The sequence below is a fragment of the Ranitomeya imitator genome, chromosome 4 (genome assembly GCF_032444005.1).
Source record: "Ranitomeya imitator isolate aRanImi1 chromosome 4, aRanImi1.pri, whole genome shotgun sequence".
NCBI lineage: Eukaryota > Metazoa > Chordata > Amphibia > Anura > Dendrobatidae > Ranitomeya > Ranitomeya imitator.
The window spans coordinates 487,971,781-487,998,862 of record NC_091285.1 but is presented as its reverse complement, the minus strand read 5'-3'; the positions used below and the strand labels follow the sequence as shown (position 1 = coordinate 487,998,862).

Sequence of the window (27,082 nt, the reverse complement as noted above, 5' to 3'; positions counted from 1 at the left end):
TGGACCATCTTCGAGAAGCGATCACAAACAACCCAAATGACCGACATTTTTTGAGAGACGGGGAGATCCGAAATAAAATCCATAGAGATATGTGTCCAGGGCCTCTTCGGGACTGGCAAGGGCAAAAGCAACCCACTGGCACGAGAACAGCAGGCCTTAGCCCGAGCACAAATCCCACAGGACTGCACAAATGAACGCACATCCCGTGACAGAGACGGCCACCAAAAGGATCTAGCCACCAAATCTCTGGTACCAAAGATTCCAGGATGACCAGCCAACACCGAACCATGAACCTCAGAGATAACTCTACTCGTCCATTTATCAGGGACAAACAGTTTCTCCGCTGGGCAACGGTCAGGTCTATTAGCCTGAAATTTTTGCAGCACCCGCCGCAAATCAGGAGAGATGGCAGACAAAATTACCCCCTCCTTGAGAACACCCGCCGGCTCAGACAAACCCGGAGAGTCGGGCACAAAACTCCTAGACAGGGCATCCGCCTTCACATTTTTAGAGCCCGGAAGGTATGAAACCACAAAGTCAAAACGGGAGAAAAACCGCGACCAACGAGCCTGTCTAGGATTCAACCGTTTGGCAGACTCGAGATAAGTCAAGTTCTTATGATCAGTCAAGACCACCACGCGATGCTTAGCTCCTTCAAGCCAATGACACCACTCCTCGAATGCCCACTTCATGGCCAGCAACTCTCGATTGCCAACATCATAATTACGCTCAGCAGGCGAAAACTTCCTGGAAAAGAAGGCGCATGGTTTCATCACCGAGCCATCAGAACTTCTTTGCGACAAAACAGCCCCTGCTCCAATCTCAGAAGCATCAACCTCGACCTGGAACGGGAGCGAAACATCTGGTTGACACAACACAGGGGCAGAAGAAAAACGACGCTTCAACTCTTGAAAAGCTTCCACAGCAGCAGAAGACCAATTGACCACATCAGCACCCTTCTTGGTTAAATCAGTCAACGGTTTAGCAATACAAGAAAAATTATTGATGAAGCGACGATAAAAATTAGCAAAGCCCAGGAACTTTTGCAGACTCTTCAGAGATGTCGGCTGAGTCCAATCATAAATGGCCTGAACTTTAACATGGTCCATCTCGATAGTAGAAGGGGAAAAAATGAAACCCAAAAATGAAACCTTCTGAACACCAAAGAGACACTTTGACCCCTTCACAAACAAAAAATTCGCACGCAGGACCTGGAACACCATTCTGACCTGCCTCACGTGAGACTCCCAATCATCCGAGAAGACCAAAATATCATCCAAGTATACAATCAGGAATTTATCTAGGTACTCTCGGAAGATGTCATGCATAAAGGACTGAAACATTGATGGAGCATTAGAAAGCCCGAATGGCATAACCAGGTACTCAAAATGGCCCTCGGGCATATTAAATGCTGTTTTCCATTCATCGCCCTGTTTAATGCGCACAAGATTATACGCACCACGAAGATCTATCTTGGTGAACCAACTAGCCCCCTTAATCCGAGCAAACAAATCAGACAGCAGCGGCAAGGGGTACTGAAATTTGACCGTGATTTTATTTAGAAGGCGGTAATCAATACAAGGTCTCAGCGAACCATCCTTCTTGGCCACAAAAAAGAACCCTGCTCCCAATGGCGACGACGACGGGTGAATATGACCCTTCTCCAAGGATTCCTTTACGTAACTCCGCATAGCGGCGTGCTCAGGCACAGACAAATTAAACAGTCGATCTTTAGGAAACTTACTACCAGGAATCAAATCGATAGCGCAATCACAATCCCTATGCGGAGGTAGAGCACTGGACTTGGGCTCATCAAATACATCCCGGTAATCCGACAAGAACTCTGGGACCTCAGAAGGGGTGGATGATGAAATAGACAGAAATTAAACATCACCATGTACCCCCTGACAACCCCAGCTGGACACAGACATTGATTTCCAATCCAATACTGGGTTATGGACTTGTAGCCATGGCAACCCCAACACGACCACATCATGCAGATTATGCAACACCAAAAAGCGAATATCCTCCTGATGCGCAGGAGCCATGCACATGGTCAGCTGGGTCCAGTACTGAGGCTTATTCTTGGCCAAAGGCATAGCATCAATTCCTCTCAATGGAATAGGATACTGCAAGGGCTCCAAGAAAAACCCACAGCGCCTAGCATACTCCAAGTCCATCAAATTCAGGGCAGCGCCTGAATCCACAAATGCCATGACAGAATAGGATGACAAAGAGCAGATCAAAGTAACGGACAAAAGAAATTTCGACTGTACCGTACCAATGGTGGCAGAGCTAGCGAACCGCTTAGTGCGCTTAGGACAATCGGAGATAGCATGAGTGGAATCACCACAGTAAAAACACAGCCCATTCCGTCGTCTGTGTTCTTGCCGTTCAGCTCTGGTCAAAGTCCTATTGCATTGCATAGGCTCAGGTTTATGCTCAGATAATACCCCCAAATGGTGCACAGTTTTACGCTCATGTAAGCGTCGATCGATCTGAATGGCCAAAGACATAGACTCATTCAGACCAGCAGGCATAGGAAATCCCACCATGACATCCTTAAGGGCTTCAGAGAGACCCTTTCTGAAAATTGCTGCCAGAGCACATTCATTCCATTGAGTGAGCACAGACCACTTCCTAAATTTCTGACAATATATTTCTACCTCATCCTGACCCTGACACAAAGCCAGCAAGATTTTCTCTGCCTGATCCACTGAATTAGGTTCGTCATAAAGTAATCCAAGCGCCACGAAAAACGCATCAACATCACGCAATGCCGGATCCCCTGGCGCAAGGGAAAATGCCCAGTCTTGAGGGTCGCCACGTAATAAAGAAATAATGATCTTTACTTGTTGAACTGGGTCACCAGAGGAGCGGGGTTTCAAAGCCAGAAATAGTTTACAATTATTTTTGAAATTCAGAAACTTAGCTCTATCTCCAGAAAATAACTCAGGAATAGGAATTTTAGGTTCTATCATAGGATTCTGAACCACTAAATCTTGAATGTTCTGAACACTTATAGCGAGATTATCCATCAAAGAGGACAGACCTTGAATGTCCATGTCTACACCTGTGTTCTGAACCACCCTGATGTAAAGGGGAAAAGAAAGACAAAACACAGTGCAAAGAAAAAAAAATGGTCTCAGAACTTCTCTTTTCCCTCTATTGAGAAGCATTAGTACTTTGGGCCTCCAGTACTGTTATGAACAGGTGATTCAGAACCACCATGGACCTAGTGGTTAAGAGCACACAAAGTGACCTGATAGTTACTAACATAGGACGAGCTCTGAGACGTGAGAACTCTGCTGACCGCAATCCCTAATCCTATCATACCACACTAGAGGTAGCCGTGGATTGCGCCTAACGCTCCCTATGCAATTCGGCACAGCCTGAGAAACTAACTAGCCCTGAAGATAGAAAAATAAGCCTACCTTGCCTCAGAGAAATTCCCCAAAGGAAAAGGCAGCCCCCCACATATAATGACTGTGAGTTAAGATGAAAATACAAACACAGAGATGAAATAGATTTAGCAAAGTGAGGCCCGACTTACTGAATAGACTGAGGATAGGAAAGATAGCTTTGCGGTCAACACAAAAACCTACAAACAACCACGCAGAGGGGCAAAAAGACCCTCCGCACCGACTAACGGTACGGAGGTGCTCCCTCTGCGTCTCAGAGCTTCCAGCAAGCAAGAAAAACCAATATAGCAAGCTGGACAAAAAATATAGCAAACAAAAGTAACACAAGCAGAACTTAGCTTATGCAGGGCAGACAGGCCACAGGAACGATCCAGGAGAGAGCCAGACCAATACTGGAACATTGACTGGAGGCCAGGAACAAAGAACTAGGTGGAGTTAAATAGAGCAGCACCTAACGATTTAACCTCGTCACCTGAGGAAGGAAACTCTGAAGCCGCAGCCCCACTCACATCCACCAGCGGAAGCTCATAGACAGAACCAGCCGAAGTACCACTCATTACCACAGGAGGGAGCTTGACCACAGAATTCACAACACCCCCCCCCCCTGGCTAAAAACATCTGCCCCCAGCCACCCCAGAAAAGGCACATCTGGAAGATGCGCCTATTCTGGCACTTGGCCACTCTCTTCCCATTCCCGTGTAGCGGTGGGATATGGGGTAATGAAGGTTTAATGCCACCTTGCTATTGTAAGGTGACATTAAGCCAAATTAATAATGGAGAGGCGTCAATTATGACACCTATCCATTATTAATTCAATACTAGTAAAGGGTTAAAGGGTTAAAAAAATACACAAACACATTATTAAAAATTATTTTAATGAAATAAAAACAAAGGTTGTTTTAATATTTTATTGAACGCCCAATCCAATCACTGAAGACCCTTGTTCTGTAACAAAAAAAACATAATAAACCAACAATATCCTTACCTTCCGCAGATCTGTAAAGTCCAACGATGTAAATCCATCTGAAGGGGTTAAAATATTTTGCAGGCACGAGCTTTGCTAATGCAACGTTGCTCATGTCTGCAAAACCACGGAGAATGTAGGTAAAGTAGGTCATTGACCTATATTTACCTGCATTTGCGGTGAGGCGCCCTCTGCTGGCTGTTCCTAGATCGTTGGAACTTTCCTAGAAAGCTCCCAGGCTCGAGTTCATATGAGGACAACCAGCAGAGGGCGCCTCTTATGATCTCGAGCCAGCCAGATGTTTTTAGCCAGGGGGGGGGGCAATAACCGTGGACCCTCTCCAGGCTATTAATATCTGCCCTCAGTCACTGGCTTTACCACTCTGGCGGAGAAAATTGTGCGGGAGCCCACGCCAAATTTTTCCGCCATTTAACCCCTTAATTTACTAGCTAGAACGGCCAAATTTTGCATATACACACTACTAACATTAGTAGTGTGGAATATGCAAAAAAAGATGTGATATGAGATGGTTTACTGTATGTAAACCAGGTCTCATATCATGTCGGGTTTAGGAAGGAGAAGGCAAAAGCCGGTAATTGAATTACCGGCTTTCTGCTATATCGCGCTGGATTAAATATTTATATATATACATATGTGTCTACTGACATATATATATATATATATATATATATATATATATATATATATATATATATATATAGACAGTATATATGTTTTTTTTTTTTTTTTTTTTACACATGGATCCCTTGTATAGCTGTTTGTTGGTTTGCAAGCCTGCGATAAAAACACGCAGTACGGATGACATACGGATTACATACGGAGGATGCCATGCGCAAAAAACGCTGAAACACCCTGCCTACGGAGGAGCTACGGACCACTATTTTCGGGACTTTTCAGCGTATTACGGCCGTAATATACGGACCGTATTTTCATACGCTGAGTGTGAAGCCGGTCTTAAAATGTATTGATCACCCATTACTGGATTTTATTGCAACATTGCAGCAATAAAAAAACATAATTTTGGTGTTTTGATTTTTATTTCCCATTCTGCCGTTTTTACTGATCAGATTAATTCTTTTTATATCTTAGTAGATCGAGCGTTTCTGAATGCGGCAATACTAAATATGTTTTTTTTTTTTTGTTTTTTTAATTGTTTTATTTTGAATGGGGCTAAAGGGAAGTCAATTGAACTTTTATATTTTTTAATTTATTTTAATATTTTTAAAAACTTTCTTTTTTACTTTTTACTTGCTTCAATAGCCTCCATGGGAGACTAGACGCTGCGGTCTTCTGATTGCTTGTGTTACCCATAGCAGACTGCAGCCCTGCTATGTGTAACAAAAATGCTCATAGTATTTCGACAATGACCATCTCAGGGGTCTTTTGCATCAAAGGGCAGAGCTAACACGTGCATCTGGTTTGCAGAATTTAACTAGTTAACAGTTGTGGGTGGATCATGATTACACCCGCATTTGTTAGGGGCACATGACAACTCATCAGATCAGCTGTCATGTGCCCGAAAAGGTGCGGGCTTCAGTGCCGGAGCCTGCACCAAAGAGAGGGAGGTGACCTTTAATGGATATTCACATCATTGGTCGTTAAGGGGTTGAAGTATGAGGGGAGGAGTGGTAAGGTAAGGAAAGTCCTGCTTAAATCTAAGAAATAAGCATAGATACAAAAACTCATCTACTATATAATTGTCTAAGGGTCACTTCCGTCTTTCTGTCTGTCTTTCTGTCTCTCTGTTTTTCTATCTGTCTTTCTGTCTGTAATGGAAATCCCAAGTCGCTGATTGGTCGCAGCAAAACTGCCACGATCAATCAACGACGGGCACAGTCCGGCGGCGAAATGGCCGCTCCCTACTCTCCTGCCTTCAGTGCCCGCTCCATACTCCCCCCAGTCAGCGCTCACACAGGGTTAATGGCAGCGTTACCGGACCGCGTTATGCCGCGATGTAACGCACTCCGTTAATTCTGCTATTAACGCTGTGTGACCAATTTTTTACTATTGATGCTGCCTATGCAGACCCCCGGATCCAGCCCAGGCCTTTCCCGCTCCTCGCGATGCTCCAGTGACCGGTCCATGCATTGCGGTCTCGTGAGATGATGACATACCGGTCTCGCGAGATCGTGCATCATCATCTTGCGAGACCGCAATGCACTCTTGGGATCGGAACGCCACAAGGACCGGGAAATGCCTCAGCTGGATCCGGGGGGCCAACAGAGTGTGAGTATATAGCTATTTTTTATTTTAATTCTTTTTTTTAACAGGGATATGGTGCCCACATTGCTATATGCTACGTGGGCTGTGTAGATACTGCATGGGCTGTGTTATATACTACATGGCTGTGGTAAATATATTACGTGGCTGGGCAATATACTACATCGCTGTGCTCTATACTACGTGGGCTGTGTAGATACTGCATGGGCAGTGTTATATACTACGTCTCTGTGCTATATACTATGTGGCTGTGCTATATACTATGTGGCTGTGCTATATACTATGCGGCTGTGCTATATACTATGCGGCTGTGCTATATACTACTTGGCTGTGCAATATATTACATGGTTGTGCAATATACTTTATGGCTGTGCAATATATTACGTGGATGCGCAATATACTACAAGTCTGTGCTATATACTATGTGTCTGTGCTATATACTATGTGTCTGTGCTATATACTATGTGTCTGTGCTATATACTATGTGTCTGTGCTATATACTATGTGTCTGTGCTATATACTATGTGTCTGTGCTATATACTATGTGTCTGTGCTATATACTATGTGTCTGTGCTATATACTACGTGGCTGGGCAATATACTACATGTCTGTGCTATATACTATGTGTCTGTGCTATATACTACGTGGCAGGGCAATATACTACATGGCTGTGCTATATACTATGTGGCTGGGCAATATACTACGTGGTTGTGCTACAATGCCTACAAGTAGAATTCAACCCCCTGCAGATTTAGCAGGTTTAATAAGATGCAAATAAGTTAGAGCCTTCAAACTTCAAACAAGAGCAGGATTTATTAACAGATGCATAAATCTTACAAACCAAAAACTTTTGTTGCTCAGTTAAATTTTTATAAATTTTAAACATAAAATTGTGGGTCAATTATTATTCAACCGCTAGGTTTAATATTTTGTGGAATAACCTTTGTTTGCAATTACAGCTAATAATCGTCTTTTATAAGACCTGATCAGGCCGGCACAGGTCTCTGGAGTTATCTTGGCCCACTCCTCCATGCAGATCTTCTCCAAGTTATCTAGGTTCTTTGGGTGTCTCATGTGGACTTTAATCTTGAGCTCCTTCCACAAGTTTTCAATTGGGTTAAGGTCAGGAGACTGACTAGGCCACTGCAACACCTTGATTTTTTGCCTCTTGAACCAGGCCTTGGTTTTCTTAGCTGTGTGCTTTGGGTCGTTGTCTTGTTGGAAGATTAAATGACGACCCATCTTAAGATCCTTGATGGAGGAGCGGAGGTTCTTGGCCAAAATCTCCAGGTAGGCCGTGCTATCCATCTTCCCATGGATGCGGACCAGATGGCCATGCCCCTTGGCTGAGAAACAGCCCAACAGCATGATGCTGCCACCACCATGCTTGACTGTAGAGATGGTATTCTTGGGGTCGTACGCAGTGCCATCCAGTCTCCAAACGTCACATGTGTGGTTGGCACCAAAGATCTCGATCTTGGTCTCATCAGACCAGAGAACCTTGAACCAGTCAGTCTCAGAGTCCTCCAAGTGATCATGAGCAAACTGTAGACGAGCCTTGACATGACGCTTTGAAAGTAAAGGTACCTTACGGGCTCGTCTGGAACGGAGACCATTGCGGTGGAGTACGTTACTTATGGTATTGACTGAAACCAATGTCCCCACTGCCATGAAATCTTCCAGGAGCTCCTTCCTTGTTGTCCTTGGGTTAGCCTTGACTCTTCGGACAAGCCTGGCCTCGGCACGGGAGGAAACTTTCAAAGGCTGTCCAGGCCGTGGAAGGCTAACAGTAGTTTCATAAGCCTTCCACTTCCGGATGATGCTCCCAACAGTGGAGACAGGTAGGCCCAACTCCTTGGAAAGGGTTTTGTACCCCTTGCCAGCCTTGTGACCCTCCACGATCTTGTCTCTGATGGCCTTGGAATGCTCCTTTGTCTTTCCCATGTTGACCATGTATGAGTGCTGTTCACAAGTTTGGGGAGGGTCTTAAATAGTCAGAAAACGCTGGAAAAAGAGATAATTAATCCAAACATGTGAAGCTCATTGTTCTTTGTGCCTGAACTACTTCTTAATACTTTAGGGGAACCAAACAGAATTCTGGTTGGTTGAGGGGTTGAATAATAAATGACTTTTCACAATTTTAAAAAAAAATAAACAAAGAAATAACATTATTTTTTGCTGCAGTGCATTTCACACTTCCAGGCTGATCTACAGTCGAAATGTCACAATGCCAAGTTAATTCCAAATGTGTAAACCTGCTAAATCTGCAGGGGGTTGAATACTACTTGTAGGCACTGTATATACTACGTGGCAGGGCAATATACTATGTGGCTGGGCAATATACTATGTGGCTGGGCAATATACTATGTGGCTGGGCAATATACTACGTGGCTGGGCAATATAGTACGTGGCTGGGTAATATACTATGTGTCTGTGCAATATACTACGTGTCTGTGCAATATACTATATGGCTGTGCTATATACTGCATGGATGGGCAATATACTACGTGGCTGGGCAATATACTTCATGGCTGTGACTTCTTTTGCCAGGGGCCCTCAAAAACCTGGAGCAGGCCCTGGCTTCACTGATTGGTCACGCCCGGCCGCGAACAGTCAGCGACAGGCGCAGTCCGCCCGCGAGTTGGTGCGGAATTTGAACCACGTTTCGCTAATTGGTCGTGGCCAGCCGGCTGAATCCTGTGTATAAATTGCATTAATCTGATAACTTCATAAATAAACTACATAAATATTCTAGAATACCCGATGCGTTAGAATCGGGCCATCATCTAGTCTCTAAATAAGTGGTTATACAGGTCCTTCTCAAAAAATTAGCATATAGTGTTAAATTTCATTATTTACCATAATGTAATGATTACAATTAAACTTTCATATATTATAGATTCATCATCCACCAACTGAAATTTGTCAGGTCTTTTATTGTTTTAATACTGATGATTTTGGCATACAACTCCTGATAACCCAAAAAACCTGTCTCAATAAATTAGCATATCAAGAAAAGGTTCTCTAAACGACCTATTACCCTAATCTTCTGAATCAACTAATTAACTCTAAACACATGCAAAAGATACCTGAGGCTTTTATAAACTCCCTGCCTGGTTCATTACTCAAAACCCCCATCATGGGTAAGACTAGCGACCTGACAGATGTCAAGAAGGCCATCATTGACACCCTCAAGCAAGAGGGTAAGACCCAGAAAGAAATTTCTCAACAAATAGGCTGTTCCCAGAGTGCTGAATCAAGGCACCTCAATGGTAAGTCTGTTGGAAGGAAACAATGTGGCAGAAAACGCTGTACAACGAGAAGAGGAGACCGGACCCTGAGGAAGATTGTGGAGAAGGACCGATTCCAGACCTTGGGGAACCTGAGGAAGCAGTGGACTGAGTCTGGTGTGGAAACATCCAGAGCCACCGTGCACAGGCGTGTGCAGGAAATGGGCTACAGGTGCCGCATTCCCCAGGTAAAGCCACTTTTGAACCATAAACAGCGGCAGAGGCGCCTGACCTGGGCTACAGAGAAGCAGCACTGGACTGTTGCTAAGTGGTCCCAAGTACTTTTTTCTGATGAAAGCAAATTTTGCATGTCATTCGGAAATCAAGGTGCCAGAGTCTGGAGGAAGACTGGGGAGAAGGAAATGCCAAAATGCCTGAAGTCCAGTGTCAAGTACCCACAGTCAGTGATGGTGTGGGGTGTCATGTCAGCTGCTGGTGTTGGTCCACTGTGTTTCATCAAGGGCAGGGTCAATGCAGCTAGCTATCAGGAGATTTTGGAGCACTTCATGCTTCCATCGGCTGAAATGCTTTATGGAGATGAAGATTTCATTTTTCAGCACGACCTGGCACCTGCTCACAGTGCCAAAACCACTGGTAAATGGTTTACTGACCATGGTATTACTGTGCTCAATTGGCCTGCCAACTCTCCTGACCTGAACCCCATAGAGAATCTGTGGGATATTGTGAAGAGAAAGTTGAGAGACGCAAGACCCAACACTCTGGATGAGCTTAAGGCCGCTATTGAAGCATCCTGGGCCTCCATAACATCTCAGCAGTGTCACAGGCTGATTGCCTCCATGCCACGCCGCATTGAAGCAGTCATTTCTGCCAAAGGATTCCCGACCAAGTATTGAGTGCATAACTGAACATTATTATTTGATGGTTTTTTTGTTTGTTATTAAAAAAACACTTTTATTTGATTGGATGGGTGAAATATGCTAATTTATTGAGACAGGTTTTTTGGGTTATCAGGAGTTGTATGCCAAAATCATCAGTATTAAAACAATAAAAGACCTGACAAATTTCAGTTGGTGGATAATGAATCTATAATATATGAAAGTTTAATTGTAATCATTACATTATGGTAAATAATGAAATTTAACACTATATGCTAATTTTTTGAGAAGGACCTGTATATGGTATAAATTGTTTTCTTATGCTGACATATCCCTTCCAGTATTTTATGCTGGATGTGTCAAAGATGCCATCTTAGGCTACTTTCACACATCAGGCTTTTTGTTTCAGGCTAAATCCGGCTAATTTTTAAAAAAATTGATCCGATGTAAATTGCGAAAAACTGATGCGCCGGATCCGTTTTTTAGCTGGATCCGGTCTTCTTTAATGCACATGGATTTTTTTTTTTACTTCCTGGTTCTGGGGAAGAGAGAGGGAGAGCGAGAGAGAGAGAGACCCCAGAACGGAAAATCTCCATGAATTGCATGGAAAATCCTGTGAAAACCGGACGCCGGATCATTGTTTCACACCTCCGTTTCATGTGTTTTTGGCCGATTCCGTCCCTGTGCGTTTTTTTTCCGCCGGACAAAAAACATTGCGGTGGCGTTTTCTCCATCTGCCGGAAACGACTATTTGAACGGATCCGGAAAAATAACAGATGAAACGTTTGGCCATCAGGCACAATCCGGCACTAATACAACTCTATGGGAAAAAACGGATCCGGCGCAAAAAAAGGATCCGTTTTTTTCAAAAATTGCCGGGTTGTGCCTGAAACAAAAAGCCTGATGTGTGAAAGTAGCCTTACTAGTTTTCATGTATGAGCACAGCCTCATTTCTCCTCTTCTACAACCACTCACAGATGTCTTATCTATTGCTGACAGATATTGAAATTGAAGAGTGTGAACCCCATCCTCTTGCAGAGTCTTTTGTGGATGCTGTCCTTTTTTGTTCACTCACAGAGAGAATTGACACAGGCAGGTGCAGTTTGCTGTTGTAGCTGAGAAACAGCATAACCAGCTATGTAAAGGAGTTACACTAAGTCTACAATAATAAAATGATAGAAATTAATTAATAGCGATTACTTAAAAAGATACTTTCTTTTCCATTTAGAAAGTAAATAAACAAAATAAAAGAACTATAAAAAAGTGCAAATAACCAAAGAGTAACCTTCTGTCTTTCTTCCTGTACACCATGTTCCAAAATTATTATGCAAATGATATTTTTCTCGGATTTTCCTAAATGGTTGGTGCAAATGACAGTCAGTCTAATAAATGAAATCACCCGTTAGAGTATACATCGAATTTTATTGAAGAAACCTCCCAATGATAACAGTATAATCTCCAAAATTAATAAAAACTCAAAATGCACTGTTCCAAATTATTAGGCACAGTAGAATTTCTATACATTTGATAAGTTTTAAAGAAATGAAAATGCTCATTTGTTGAATTTGCAGCATTAGTAGGTCACATTCACTGAACAAAAAAGCTATTTAACTCCAAAACATCCTAACAGGCCAAGTTACATGTCCACATAGGACCCCTTCTTTGATATCACCTTCACAATTCTTGCATCCATTGAACTTGTGAGTTTTTGGAGAGTTTCTGCTTGTATTCATTTGCCTGAAGTCAGAATAGCCTCCCAGAGCCGCTGTTTTGATGTGAACTGCCTCCCAAGCTCATATATCTTTTGCTTGATGATACTCCAAAGGTTCTCTATAGGGTTGAGGTCAGGGGAAGATGGTGGCCACACCATGAGATTATCTCCTTTTATGCCCATAGCAGCCAATGACTCAGAGGTATTCTTTGCAGCATGAGATGGTGCATTGTCATGCATGAAGATGAGTTTGCTCCTGAAGGCACGTTTCTGCTTTTTATACCATGGAAGAAAGTTGTCAGTCAGAAACTCTATATACTTTGCATGGGTCATTTTCAAACATTCAGGAGCTTTAAAGGGCCTACTAGCTGTTTTCCCATGATTCCGGCCCAAAACATGACTCCTCCACCTTCTTACTGACCTCGCAGCCTTGTTGGGACATGGTGGCCATCCACCAACCATCCACTACTCCATCCATCTGGACCATCCAGGGTTGCTCGACATGTATGTCTGGGACCACTGCAACCGTTTCTGCTTGTGAACACTGTTTAGGGGTGGCCGAATAGTAGGTTTATGCACCACAGCAAGCCTTTGAAGGATCCTACACCATGAGGTTCGAGGGACTCCAGAGGCACCAAGCAGCTTTAAATATCTGTTTGCTAGTTTGTAATGGCTTTTTAGCAGCTGCTCTCTTAATGCAATGAATTTGTCTGGCAGAAACCTTCCTCATGATGCCTTTATCAGCACGAACACGTCTGTGCTCAGATTCAGCTACAAATCTCTTAACAGTACGATGATCACGCTAATGTTTTCATCCCTTGACCAAGGCATTGCACTATTTGATGCTTTTCGGCAGCAGAGAGATCCTTTTTCTTTCCCATGTTACTTGAAAACTGTGGCCTGTTTAATAATGTGGAACATAATTTTTAAGTAGTTTTTCTTTAATTAGGATCACCTGGAAAACTAATTATTACATGTGTTTAAAATTGATTTCAGTGATCCATTGAGCCCTGAGGCACAATTACCATCCACGAGTTTATTTGGAAAACAAAACAATTAAATCTTTATGACACTTAAATACAATTTGCATAATAATTTGGAACACAGTGCATATAACTAGAATGATCTCTTGATAATTTTCTTAATATGTTTTCATTCTAAAGTGATTATTTCATTTTTTTGGCAAAGCACAAAAGATTAAGCTAAATTTAAGCTTTTTGAATAAAATACATATTCTTAATTTTAGGTTCTCGACAAGTAAATGACATATGGCATCTGTATTTTAAAACGAGAAGCTTGCTTTTGTGCATCAGGATATATTGTTGCTATGACAACGCCATCACATAACCTAAATTCTCAATGGAGAAAGCAAAATTATTTTACTGGTAATATCACTTGTGAGAATACAAAGAAAATGTTTAATCTTTCAGCAGCTTTTTTTTTTTTCTACTCCAGTACTTAGACTTTGTATGTCCATACTCTTACACACAGAAAGTTTCTATTGTGCCCTTAGCCAACAGATGATTAACAGTAACCTCAATGGGCATTTGAAAAGCTAAAAAAATAAATTTAGGAGTCAAAGTATGCAAGTGTAAAACTCACTAAATTTAAATACAAGAAAAATGTCAGGGCAAGAACTGTTTGAACAGTGTAAAATACTAGACTATGGAAAATCAGTGAACATTGTTGTTGCACTCAATAAATTTTTTCTGCTTAGTAAGAGTAAAAACATTTTGTAATATACGATATATAATTTGGTCCACTAAAGATAACCTATGAGATCAGTGCTGGAGAGGTGTAAGCTGATGTATTATATATGGTATATAGGGTTGAGTGAAACGGGTCGGCCAGATTCAGAAGTCGCCGACTTTTGGCAAAGTCGGGTTTCATGAAACCCGACCCGACCCCTGTGTGGGGTCGGCCATGAGGTCGGCGATCTTCTGAATCTGGAATCGGAATTCTGATACCGATTCCCGATATGTTTAAGATATCGGGAATCGGTATCGGAATTCAGATTTAAGTGTAAAATAAAGAATAAAAATAAAAAATATTGCTATACTCACCCTCGGACGCGCCCTGGTTGTAACCGGGAGCCTTCCTTCCTAAGAATGAGCGCCTGAAGGACCTTTCGATGATGTCGCGGCTTGTGATTGGTCGCGTGAGCGGTCACATGGGCGTCACGCGACCAATCACAAGCCGCGACGTCATCGAAAGGTCCTTCAAGCGCTGATTCTTAGGAAGGAAGGCTGCGGGTTAGAACCAGGGCGCGTCCGAGGGTGAGTATATACCTATTAGGAATATACTCACCCTCGGACGCGCCCTGGTTCTAACCCGCAGCCTTCCTTCCTAAGAATCAGCGCTTGAAGGACCTTTCGATGACGTCGCGGCTTGTGATTGGTCGCGTGACGCCCATGTGACCGCTCACACGACCAATCACAAGCCGCGACGTCATCAAAAGGTCCTTCAAGCACTGATTCTTAGGAAGGAAGGCTCCCGGTTACAACCAGGGCGCGTCCGAGGGTGAGTATAGCAATATTTTTTATTTTTATTCTTTATTTTACACAATAATATGGATCGCAGGACCTGAAGGAGAGTTTCCTCTCCTTCAGACCCTGGGAACCATTAGAAACCCAATGCACTGCATTGGGTTTCGTGTTTCGGCCGACCCTGACCTTTCTATAGGATCGGCCGATTTCACTCGACCCGACTTTTGAAAAAGTCGGGTTTCGTGAAATCCGACCCGATCCTATAAAAACAAAAGTCGCTCAACCCTAATGGTATATGCTACTTTGCCACAATTATTTATTCACCAGAGCTAGGTTTACATTATATACTAGAAATAGACATTATGTCTAAATATTATATCAATATTATATCTTTTATATAAAAAAGGGATAAAATAGTAAACTTATAATATATGCAAAGCACAACTTGGCTTTTTAGTGTTTTCCATTTTTATTTTTTGTGGGGTGGGTGTTTAAAATACTGCATGTACTTGTGAAGACAGCTCTGGCAAAGAAGACCTGATCCATTGACCAATTGGTCAATGATCTGTGGCCACTGGACAGTAGCCCTGAGAACCGCCTCCTCCTGAAGGCATGCCCTGCTTCTCTTTTGATTAGCCGACCTGGTGCGATGTCATCCTTTTAGTTTGATGGACCTGTTGTGTCCTACCAGGCTGACTAATTGAAAGATTCTTGGATGCTGACAGGTAGGAGGTTGTTCTCACGGCTCCTGTCCAGAGATCACCGGCGTGGCGGCTGTACTGGGTCCCGTAAATCTATTCACACCATCTCTACTTTTCATTGGTTTTGTAAATGCAATAGATTATCATTCCATAATGAGAAACAATGTTTCACAAATTTATTTCAGTGTAGCATTTTTTTAATATCTATCTAGATTTTATAGACATTTTAGAGATGCAGTTCTTAGAAACTATGATCTACTTTTGAAAACACTATAATCTATAAACTCAAATACATGACAGAATATTACCATAATCAATGGATATAACAAAAGTATCTGATGAGACAATCACTCTTTTGTTTAAAACCATGAATTCTCAATTAGCTTTGTTTCAGCGTCAAAATATATCACTCATAAATTTGTCTGAAAAAGAAGAGAAAATTACTTTACATGTGAAAGTAATGCAGATACTGCAGACTGCTAACACATGGCCATTTTAGAAAAATGTACTTATTCATGTGCAAAAGAGTCCTTTCTCTTCTGGTTTCACATGTAGACACCTCACAATGTCCTCAGCTCCTCCTGAAGCCACGTGGGAGTCCTTTCTCTTCCAAGTCACAACACAGACTGACTTTCATGTGCAGGTTTTAAAACCCTTTACAACATGCGCTGTACTAATACGGCACATGTCATGTCCCTCCCATTGATGTAGGCTTTGGCGCTGAGCCCCCATCTTTCCAGTAACATGTCAGCTGTTTAGAACAGCTGACATGTGCCCGAAACAGCTGTGGGTGGGATCATAGTAACATAGTAACATAGTTAGTAAGGCCGAAAAAAGACATTTGTCCATCCAGTTCAGCCTATATTCCATCATAATAAATCCCCAGATCTACGTCCTTCTACAGAACCTAATAATTGTATGATACAATATTGTTCTGCTCCAGGAAGACATCCAGGCCTCTCTTGAACCCCTCGACTGAGTTCGCCATCACCACCTCCTCAGGCAAGCAATTCCAGATTCTCACTGCCCTAACAGTAAAGAATCCTCTTCTATGTTGGTGGAAAAACCTTCTCTCCTCCAGACGCAAAGAATGCCCCCTTGTGCCCGTCGCCTTCCTTGGTATAAACAGATCCTCAGCGAGATATTTGTATTGTCCATTGTCCCCTTATATACTTATACATGGTTATTAGATCGCCCCTCAGTCGTCTTTTTTCTAGACTAAATAATCCTAATTTCGCTAATCTATCTGGGTATTGTAGTTCTCCCATCCCCTTTATTAATTTTGTTGCCCTCCTTTGTACTCTCTCTAGTTCCATTATATCCTTCCTGAGCACCGGTGCCCAAAACTGGACACAGTACTCCATGTGCGGTCTAACTAGGGATTTGTACAGAGGCAGTATAATGCTCTCATCATGTGTATCCAGACCCACGTGTATCCAGCATCGTGATCCACCCATGGCTGTTAACCCATTATATGCCGCTTTCAAACTCTGACAGCGGCATTTAACATGATCATGCTGTAAGCGCGTTACTAATCCCACCCAGCGGTGACCCCGTCACATGATCGCGGGTCTCCGATGGGTCTGCATGATAACCAGAGGTCTTCAGCAGACCTCTATGGTTGTCATTGCTGGATTGCTATGAGCGCCGCTGGGTGGTCGGCGCTCATAGCAAGGGAGCATTTTGATCATCACCTGTGTGTAGCAGAGGCGATCAGGTTATCGGAGCTTCTAGTCTCCCATGTTTCAGATTCCGGTTTGGCTTTTATCCTAAGTCATGTGACAATGCTCGTTAAAGGGTCGACATTGACTGTTAGGATTGCTATTTCCAATAGGTGGCACCAGAGTTCTAGTCCTCTTCCTCTCTGAAGAGACAATTTACAAAAATAAAAAAATAAAAAAGTTAAAATCACCACCCATTTGCCCCAATCAAAATAAAAAAATTAAAAAAAATTAACATATACACATATTTGGTATCGCCGCATTCAGAATCTTTCAATCTATCAAGCTATTTTAAAAAATTAATACGATCGGTAAACGGCGTAGCGAGATTAAGTCAAAACGCCAGAATTATGTTTTTTTGTGTTTTTTTTTTTTTTTTTTTGCTGCCGCAACATTGCATTAAAATGCAATAACGGGCGATCAAAAAATTGTATCCACACCAAAATAGTATCAATAAAAACAACAGCTCGGCGTGCAAAAAATAAGTCTTTTCCCAGCCTCAGTTCACGAAAAATGGAGACGCTATAGGTCTTGGAAAATGAATTTTTTTCAAACAAATTTTTGATTTTTTTTCACCATTTTAAATAAAAAAACAACCCACACATGTTTGGTATCTAAGAATTGATAATCACCTGGAAAAATCTTAATGGCAGATCAATATTAGCATTTGGGAACATGGTAAAAAAAAATTTAAAAAACAGTTGTGGAATTGCTCTTTTTTTGCAATTTCACCGCACTTTGAATTTTTTTCAAAAACCAATGGTGTCGTTCAACATTGTGCAGACCGGCAAGCCGCCAGCAAACTACACACCGTTGCATCCTCACAGATGATGTTTATTTAACTTAATTATATGGCTATATCAGAGCAAGACTAAACTTTTTGACTCACATACCCCTGATGAAGACGCTTCTATAGCATCGATACGTTCCCCCCACCACTAGCACCTTATACTTGGTCATTGCACCGCTACCTGGCTCCTTTGCATGTTCAGGCTTCGTGGAGCATACTACCCGTTTTTGCTTCCAATTCTTTGTGATGCTCACCCCTTTCTTACTTTGTGACGTTTATTTCTGCATGGGACAACTTGGTAAATATGCGCTCATTTTGCTCCCAGTTTTTTGGGTAGCATTTCTTATAATCTTGTGATTTGCACACATGGCAAACAGGTTTAGGATGGAGAGCCTTAGCTTAATTCTTATGTTCTCTTGTTAGAGATTTTTTCATGCCTACAGAACATAACTGGTAGCAGATGGTTATTTATTGGTGTAAATGCTAATACACATGTATCTTGCCTACTAATATACTTCATATTTTGCTCTATGGTATTTGTTTCCAATTATCTGGGGGGTTGCATGTCAGCCATGTGCCGTTTTTGGTTTTTAAATGTTTTTAAATGTATGTCTTGCTTTGCTGTGCCTTTTGTATCAATAAAGTTGTATGTATTTTTTGAAGGTTGATCCCATTTATGTGCATATCTTTCTTCTTGTTTGGTTTAGAATATGCACTTGTGTGACCCTAGCCTAACTGAAATACCCCTTTAAGTAATTGGGTTACCTTGAATTTTCTTGATTCAGTCACGACAACTACTCTGCCCAGTATACCCAAAACCACTTGAATGTTCTTATATTTTAATGAGGCATGAGAAATCAGTCAGTAAAAGAGAATAGATAGTTACACAACATGTTTGGATGATGGCTCACAAACCACTATGATACATATCTTTAGAGACACCCCATCTGTTAGAATAAGTCTAGTACTGAGAAACCGAATATATCTTATGTACCTTCTCTGCTTTGTACCACTACCACTGACAGGCAGACTAACCTGATGTGTGTGAAAAATACTGCATTGTGCCAGAACTATAATGTATGCTTATCTCTACACCAGGACATCAATTCTTGGCTTGTGACGTTCGTTATTTCTTGCTTTACATTTTCTGGAGAATTCTCTTCCATACAGATGACTTACAAATACTTTCCACTATGTTTGTCAAGTGAAATAATACTTGATTCACCGATGTCAATTTATGTTTTGACATTGCTCAAGTAAATTGAAAAAAGTGTGGTTCAGAGCTTTCATGTTATTTTTTTTTAATCTCGCACCAAATACTAAATTCCAGCAAGAAAATGTTATATCTGAGAGTGAAATAAGAACATACAGAAAATAAAATTTAGCTAAGTGAATGGTAAAGTCCAAGTTTGAAAATGAACAGGGCATCAAATACGCAGAATTTTCGAGAATATTTTGTCTCACGTATATATAATTCACTTATTTACAATTTTTGGGGGGGCTTTTTTATTTATTTTATTTTTTTAAATGCAGTGCATTTTTTAGGATTTTTAAAACTCCTAGAGAGAAACTTTTGGAAAAAAAATTGTGATACATACAGCATTTTGAAAAAGATAACCCAGCAAAGCATATATGCTGAAAAAGCAATGAAAAGAAAAGTACTCCAAAAATATTGCTTTGGTTGTTGTATAAAAACATGCAGCAAATCACTAAATGGCTGGAATAAGATGTGCCTAATTCATTATAAGGTGCACGTCTCCTGCAGAAATGCACTCTAGTCAGGGGACTAGAATATATTTCTGGAGTGAGTAACATCAGCTAAGTGTTGTAACTTTTCATGAATTTGACTGGCAAGCTTAGCCACTCCTCGCATTGCCCATTATCCACATATGACATACTCCATATTGTCATAGCAGGCCAGAACAAGTGAAAAAACACTAAAAGTCGCAAACATTTTGTGACTTTTTAGGGTAAGTTCACACAGGACATTTTTCTGTTTTTTTTTTCCTGCTGCAAAACCTGAACTTCTTGGCAGGAATGAAGCTGCGTCAAAAATGCAGGTTTAGGTGCGCTTTTGTTGCGTTTTTTGTTGCGTTTTCTTTTCTCTTTTCCATGCTAATGTCCTTGAATTTTCAGCAGCAAAAACGCAGCAAATAATAATACCTGCGTTTTTGCTGCGTTTTTGCAACACCCATTCAAGTCAATGGGTGAAAAACGCAGCAAGAACACTGAAAGAAGTGACATGCTCTATGTCCAAAAGACGCAGCAAAGCGCAAAATACTGATCATGCAAAAAGCCAATGTGTGTGCATGAGATTTCTGAAATATCATAGGCTTTACTGGTACTGTAAAAAGCAGCTGAAAATTAGCATAAAAAAATGCAGCAAAAAAACGCCCTGTGTGAACTTACCTTTAAGGTGTTTTATGACAGATTCCTGACATAATGTCACAGGTGTGTCAGAGGCAACAGACAGTCGCTCTGCATCTGGCTGCAGAAGGTCTCTGCATTTGGCATGCAGATGCCTTCTTAATTATTCTGACTTTTGGACCCAGTGGCAACCCCCCCCCTGGCTCTGATTGACACACCTGGACCTGGCTGTTCTTAGAATCTCAGTCTGCTTCAGGGAGCCGTTGGTGATATTCACATTTTCCCTTGTGAAGGCTTGGACCTATAGTAGTTGTCTTACTTCCTCTCTGGTGATTTTGGAGGACGTTTGGTGTTGCCTATCTGGAGTCTGCTCAAGCTAAGTTCCTTCTCCCTTGTTTGTCTCCCTTCTTGTCTTTAGTGTACAGTGGGGATTGACCAGTGCACACACCCCCCTTCCCTATTCAGGGCATAGCCCCAGGGATATACAGGGCTTAGGTTTCCTACTCGGCGATTGCTGTGGAACCAATATAGGGACGGTAGAGTAGGCAGGGTGCTACTAGATCTACCTAGGGTCTGCACTCCCCCTTTCCCTAGCGTTTGGGCTTCCTTCCCCTCATCTCCTCGTGTTGCACTTGGTCTTTTCACACTGTGCATGACACATAAACACCTTAACTGACCTCATAGTGTCACGGACATTTTGGGGCAATTTTTCTAAAGTGTGTCACGCTAACCTGGAAGAAATGGGGGTAGAAGATCACTGTGTATTGTGAATCACAGATCTTCCATTTAGCCTGTGTATTTTGATGCCATATTAATTGAATTTGGTTTCCTTTGGTGCTGAAGAGGTTAACAACCTTCTCTATGCTGGTCAAAAACATACAGCTCCATTTTAAGCTGTTTCTGATTTGGTCATTAACTCTTCCTATAAAACCTGGACAGACCCTCTCTGTCCTGCTGGTGAAAGCTCTGCTTCCTTGCTCTTAGAATAGGAGTTTGGTGTTGCTATTAGAGATTTGTCTTTCTGTGCTGTGTGCTAAAGCTAAATAGTTGACGTTTGAGTTGGAATTGTGGTCCTCTGTAAGGTGCTGTTGCATGTGTGTGTTTATCTCCTGTTCCCCTTTCCTCCCTGTTCCTATCCTCCTCCCTATTTTTGGTTAGTACTTTTGTATGATAGAGGTTTTCTGTTATCCCTGTTTTGTCTTTGTGTCTGGTTTACCTTTCATTTCTGTCCCATGCCTCATGGGGTGGAAAGGGGACAGATTAGGGTATTTACAGGAGCATAGTAAGGTTGGATACTTGAGCCTTTCTACCTTTAAGGCTATGTGCACACGTTGCTTTTTTTTTAGCATTTTCTCTGTTTTTTTTAGCTGTAAAAACGCTTAACCCCTTTCTGACCTCGGACGGGATAGTACGTATGCTGACAGCGGCATTTAACTGGTGCTTCCGGCCGGGCGTCCGGAAATGAGTGCATCGCTGACCCCGTCACATGAGCGGGGGTCAGCGATGCTTCTGCAGAATAACCATAAAGGTCCTTGAGACCATGAAAAACAGAGATGCTATGGGTCCAGACCATGAAAAACGGAGACGCTACGGGTATCGGAAAATGGCACAATTTTTTTTTTTTTTTTTAGCAAAGTCTGGAATTTTTTTTCACCACTTAGATAAAAAATAACCTAGTTATGTTAGGTGTTTATGAACTCATAATGACCTGGAGAATCATAATGGCAGGTCAGATTTAGATTTAGTGAACCTAGCAAAAATGCCAAACAAAAAAAAAGTGTGGGATTGCACTTTTTTTGCAGTTTCACCGCACTTGGAAATTTTTTCCCATTTTCTAGTACATGACATGCTAAAACCAATGATGTCGTTCAAAAGTACAACTTGTTTTGCAAAAAATAAGCCCTTACATGCCCATATTGATGGAAAAATAAAAAAGTTATGGCTCTGGGAAAGAGGGGAGCGAAAAACGAACACGGAAAAGCGGAAAATCCCAAAGTCATGAAGGGGTTAAGAACTTACTAAATGCATCCCATTATTTTTAATGGAATTCCACATTGTTGTGCCCATGCTGTGCTTTTTTCCGCAAAAAAAACATATTGCGGAAAAAAACGCAGCATGTTCATTAATTTTGTGGAATTTTGGCGATTTTGCCACTATATAATTGTATTGGGACGCTCCGGAAAAAAAGCGAGAAAAACGCACAAAAAATACAAAAAAAAATCAAGCGGATTTCCTGCGAAAGGAGTCCGATTTTGATCAGGAAAATTCTGCAAACATTCTGCAACATGTGCACGTAGGGATAGTTATGATCCCAGTTCCTTACTGAAGACCATCACAGTGTGACACAAAGAGATCCTGAGTCCAACGATGTATCACATAGTTTACTGAGTGTAGCAGTGGTGACACAATCAGAGTTTTTAGATGTAGAATGCAGAAGAGCAGAGAAAGCTAACCCTGGGCACACAAGGCTCTCTATCCATATAATTAGCCCCTTTCTGACATCTGACGCAGTATCCCGTCGAGGTGGTATGGGCCCGTATGACCACCGACGGGATAGTACGTCATCACCGATCAGCCGCACTCACGATCAGCGATCTGACACTTCACTGTGATGTCCCACCCTGGGGCAATGTAACAAAGTTAAAAAAAATATTTACGTGTGTAAAAAAAAAAAAAAAATCCTAAATAAAGAAAAAAAACATATTGTTCCAATAAATACATTTCTTTATCTAAATAAAAAAAATCAATAAAAGTACACATATTTAGTATCGCCGCATCTGTAACTGTCCCACTAGTTAACCCCTTCAGTGAACACCGTAAAAAAAGACACTTTTTTATCATACCGACAAACAAAAAGTGGAATAACATGCGATCAAAAAAACGGATCTAAATAACCATGGTACCGCTGAAAACGTCATCTTGTCCCACAAAAAATGAGCCGCCACACAGCGTCATCAACGAAAAAATAAAAAAAGGTATAGTCCTCAGAATAAAGCGATGCAAAAATAATTATTTTTTATAGAAACTATATAATATCGTATAAAAGCGCCAAAATATAAAAAATGATATAAATGAGTTATCGCTGTAATCGTTCTGATCCGAAGAATAAAACTGCTTTATCAATTTTACCAAACGTGGAACGGTATAAGCGCCCCCCCAAAAGAATTTCATGAATAGCTGTTTTTTTGTTATGTCTACCTCACAAAAATCGGAATAAACAGTGATCAAAAAATGTCACGTGCCCGACAATGGTACCAATAAAAATATCAACTCGTCCCACAAAAAACAAGACCTCACATGACTCTGTAGACCAAAATTTGGAAAAATTATAGCTCTCAAAATGTGGAGACGCAAAAACTATTTTCCAATAAGAAGCGTCTTTTAGTGTGTGACGGCTGCCAATCATAAAAATCCACTAAAAATCCCACTATAAAAGTAAGTCAAACCCCCTTCATCACCCCCTTAGTTACGGAAAAATACAATTTAAAAAAATGCATTTATTTCCATTTTCCCGTTATAGTTGGGGCTAAAGTTAGGGTTGGGGTTAAAGTTGGGGTTAGGTTTGGGGTTAAAGTATTGTTGGGGTTAGGGTTGGGGTTTAGGGTTATGGTTGGGGCTAAAGTTAGGGTTAGGGTTGAGGCTAAAGTTAGGGTTGGGGCTAAAGTTAGGGTTTGGATTACATTTACAGTTGGGATTAGGGTTGGGATTAGGGTTAGGGATGTAGTTAGGGTTATGGTTGGGATTAGGGTTAGGGGTGTGTTTGGGTTAGGGATTCAGATAGAATTGGAGGGTTTCCATTGTTTAAGCACATCAGGGGTTCTCCAGACGTGACATGGCGTCCGATTTTCCATTCCAGCCAATTCTGCGTTGAAAAAGTAAAACAGTGAGCCTTCCCTTCTGAGCTCTCCCGTGCGCCCAAACAGGGGTTTACCCCAACATATGGGGTATCAGCGTACTCAGGACAAATTGGACAACAACTTTTGGGGTCCAATTTCTCCTGTTACACTTGGGAAAATACAAAACCGGGAGCTAAAATATAATTTTTGTAGAAAAAAATATTTTTTTATTTTCACGGCTCTATGTTATAAACTGTAGTGAAACACTTGGGGGCTCAAAGTTCTCACAACACATCTAGATAAGTTCTTTGGGGGGGTCTAGTTTTCAATATGGGGTCACTAGTGGGGGGTTTCTACTGTTTAGTTACATCAGGGGCTCTGTAAATGCAATGTGATGCCTACAGACCAATCCATCTAAGTCTGCATTCCAAATGGCGCTCCTTCCCTTCCGAGCTCTGCCATGCACCCAAACTGTGGTTCCTCCCACATATGGGGAATCAGCATACTCGGGACAAATTGGACAACAACTTTTGGAGTCCAATTTCTCCTGTTACCGTTGGGAAAATACAAAACTGGGGGCTGAAAAATAATTTTTGTGGAAAAATGATTTTTTATTTTCACAGCTCTGCGTTATAAACTGTAGTGAAACACTTGGGGGATCAAAATTCAACACATCTAGATAAGTTCCTTGGGGGGTCTAGTTTCCAATATGGGATCACTTGTGGGGGGGTTTCTACTGTTTAGGCCTTTCCTTCCGAGCTCTGCCATAAGCCCAAACGGTGGTTCCCCCCACATATTGGGTATCAGCGTACTCAGAACAAATGGGACAACAACTTTTGGGGTCCAATTTCTCCTGTTACCCTTGGAAAAATAAAAAAAACGGGGGGCTAAACTTCATTTTTGTGGGAAAAAAAAGATTTTTTATTTTCACGGTTCAAAGTTCTCACAACACACCTAGATAAATTCCTTAGGGGGTCTTCTTTCCAAAATTGTGTCACTTGTCAGGGGTTTCAATGTTTAGGCACATCAGTGGCTCTCCAAATATGACATGGTGTCCCATCTCAATTCCAGTCAATTTTTGCATTGAAAAGTCAAATGGCGCTCCTTCCCTTCCGAGCTCTGCCATGCGCCCAAACAGTGGTTTTCCCCCACATGTGGGGTATCAGCATGCTCAGGACAAATTGTACAACAACTTTTGGGGTCAATTTTCTCCTGTTACCCTTGGAAAAATAAAACAAATTGGAGCTGAAGTAAATTTTTAGTGAAAAAAAGTTAATTGTTCATTTTTTAAAACATTCCAAAAATTCCTGTGAAACACCTGAAGGGTTAATAAACTTCTTGAATGTGGTTTTGAGCACCTTGAGGGGTGCAGTTTTTAGAATGGTGTCACACTTGGGTATTTTCTATCATATAGACCCCTCAAAGTGACTTCAAATGTGATGTGGTCCCTAAAGAAAATGGTGTTGTAAAAATGAGAAATTGATGGTCATCTTTTAACCCTTATAACTCCGTAACAAAAAAAATTTTGGTTCCAAAATTGTGCTGATGTAAAGTAGACATGTGGGAAATGTTACTTATTAAGTATTTTTGTGACATATCTCTGTGATTTAAGGGCATAAAAATTCAAAGTTGGAAAATTGCAAAATTTTCAAAATTTTCGCCAAATTTCCATTTTTTTCACAAATAAATGCAGGTAATATCAAAGAGAAAACAATGTCAGAATCACTGGGATCCGTTGAAGCGTTCCAGAGTTATAACCTCATAAAGGGACAGTGGTCAGAATTGTAAAAATTGGCCCGGTCATTAACGTGCAAACCACCCTTGGGGTAAAGAAGTTAGGCCTTCATATATATTATAAGCAAAAAAGTGAATGGGCCACAAATTACACATAGAACTGGGAAAACCGATAGAACAATGTGCAAGGCGTAAAATATGCAAGAGGTACATTTTATTTTTACAGTAATTTAAAAATTAAAACAGACATACAGGACACAAGATATCCAGGACTGATGAACAATGTTAAAGCATGTAGTATATACTTCAAAGTAAATAAAGTTATTAGTAGTGTTGAGCATTCCGATACCGCAAGTATCGGGTATCGGCCGATACTTGCGGTATCGGAATTCCGATACCGAGATCCGATATTTTTGTGATATCGGGTATCGGTATTGAATTAATAGGGATGTGTAAAATAAAGAATTAAAATAAAAAATATTGATATGCTCACCTCTCCGGCGGCCCCTGGACTTCACGCTGCTAACCGGGAGGCTTCTTTGTTTAAAAAGCGCGCCTTTCGGACCTGTGAATGACGTCCCGGCTTCTGATTGGTCGCGTGCCGCCCATGTGACCGGCACGCGACCAATCAGAAGCCGCGACGTCATTCTCATTCACAAAACTGCTAATGCTAGGAATTGAGGACCTGCGAATGACGTCGCGGCCTCTGATTGGTCGCGTGCCAGTCACATGGGCGGCACGCGACTAATCAGAAGCCGGGACGTCATTCACAGGTCCGAAAGGCGCGCTTTTTAAACAAAGAAGCCTCCCGGTTAGCAGCGTGAAGTCCAGGGGCCGCCGGAGAGGTGAGCATATCAATATTTTTTATTTTAATTCTTTATTTTACACATCCCTATGGTTCCCAGGGTCTGAAGGAGAGTTTCCTCTCCTTCAGACCCTGGGAACCATGAGAATACCTTCCGATACTTGATGTCCCATTGACT

At 41.6% G+C, this 27,082-nt stretch overlaps 1 protein-coding gene across 1 annotated transcript in view; it reads left to right on the top strand.

Moving 5' to 3' along the window:
* The window catches only part of UNC13C (unc-13 homolog C), a 1,145,854-nt gene that overhangs the window by 214,310 nt on the left and 904,462 nt on the right, over positions 1-27,082 (top strand). The window lies entirely within an intron of this gene.